Genomic DNA, 1669 nt, shown 5'->3' with positions numbered 1-1669 from the left:
AGAGAGAGAGAGAGAGAGAGAGAGAGAGAGAGAGAGAGAGAAACATCAATTTGAGGTACATTTAAGTTTCCAGAGAAAAACAACAGGATTATTATCATGGTAAACAACTAGAGACCAATTATGATTACGGAGAGCAATTCTAGTGTAGTCTCGGCAAAAGAAAGACATGGCTTGGAACATTGCAATACTGACATCGTTCTCAGGCCCTAGAGCCAGCACTCTACCCTGGGGGACAGTCAGACTTTTAGAGAGCTGACCAGTGTGTCAAGAACTGTAGATTTCCACAGGAAGGCTGGCAGTCCTAAATGTTAGGGAGCTAGCAGCACATGGCTCAGTGGAGCCCATTCTGCAGATCACTGGAATTAGTGGGGCAATAGGCTCAGGGGTGGGCTGGCATCAGGAACTCTGTGGCAAGGAGCCTGAGGAGGCGCTGTGCTCTCTTGAAGGGGTGCAAAGCTCCTCAGTATGGCTTGTCTTCCTGCTGAAAAAGGGGCCACCAGTCACTGAGTCTCTCAGCAGGAAGCTAAGGCTCTTCTTCCTTGGGTTCAGAGATGGCTCGGTCTACAAAGTGCTTGTCTTGAAAGCATGAGGATCTGTTCTCCAGAACCCATGTGGGGAAAAAAGGTGGAACCAGGGAGCATGTGCTTATAATCCCAGTTCTAGGGAGGCCAGGAAAGGTGGATCCCTGGCCTGTGAGCCTCAGGAGTGCCAATGAAAGACCTTGTCTCACCTGAGGTTGAGCTTTGGCCTCTACACACATGAATATACAGAGAGGGAGAAGGGGGGAGGATTGGGAATAAACCTTTGTCCAAGGAGGACATATTATAACAGTGAGAAGAATTCAGAGTGGTGAGGATACCCCAATCCTGAAGGAACTGAAGCTGGGGCCTGGAGCTCCTTCTAGGACATTCCAAGAAAATCCACACATGCAGTTTACTGGTTGCTCCCTTTGAACTTATTGGGCAAGTTTTATGCAAACTGAGCTGGGGAAAACATTTCTTTTGCTTTTTTATTGAATTTTTTTTCAAATTTCATAGAATATATTTTTATCATACTTGGGTTCCCTCCCTTATCTCCCCCCACCCCACACACTGAATTCCATGTACTCTGTGCATATATTAAGGCCTATCAAGTCAAGTTTGTATCCCCAAATGTCCTTCAGTGTGTGTCCATCCAGTGGAGCCTGTTTAACCTATCTAGTGTCACGCTCTTAGATTCTTCCTCTCCCGGCAGCTATGAGTTGCCAGTAGCTCCCCAGCTAACAGTGGGGCTCCTTCCCCACTTCCCCAAGTCTATGCTGGGATTTCATCTGGCTTGGGCTTGCATAGTCTTGTACATGCTGTTACCATTGCTCTAAGTTCATACGAGTAACTTCCCGGCTCTCTGGAAAACTTTCCTTGTGGTCATCACCCACCTCTGGCTCTCACAGTCTTTCTGCCCCCTCTTCTGCGATGGTCCTGAGCTCTGGGTGGCAGAGGTTTGATATTCTTATCCTATTCTGTCTTATCCTATTCCACAGGACAATAGAGCAATGGAAACCTGGCATTCCAGAGCAGAAGCCCTACTGTGGAGACATTCCCAGGACAATAGAGCAATGGAAACCTGGCATTCCAGAGCAGAAGCCCTACTGTAAAGACATTCCAGGACCTATCAGCAGGCTCCCCTTGGA

General features: G+C 47.8%; 1 protein-coding gene across 2 annotated transcripts in view; it reads right to left on the bottom strand.

The window, feature by feature from the left end:
• Positions 1-1669, bottom strand: part of LOC103729225 (E3 ubiquitin-protein ligase parkin-like) — a 521211-nt gene that overhangs the window by 30853 nt on the left and 488689 nt on the right. The gene's annotated exons all lie outside the window — the stretch shown is intronic.

This window comes from Nannospalax galili, unplaced genomic scaffold, assembly GCF_000622305.1.
Source record: "Nannospalax galili isolate Female #2095 unplaced genomic scaffold, S.galili_v1.0 scaffold372, whole genome shotgun sequence".
Classification (NCBI taxonomy): Eukaryota; Metazoa; Chordata; class Mammalia; order Rodentia; family Spalacidae; genus Nannospalax; species Nannospalax galili.
The sequence above is the reverse complement of the archived record's forward strand: the minus strand, read 5'-3'. Positions and strand labels throughout refer to the sequence as shown.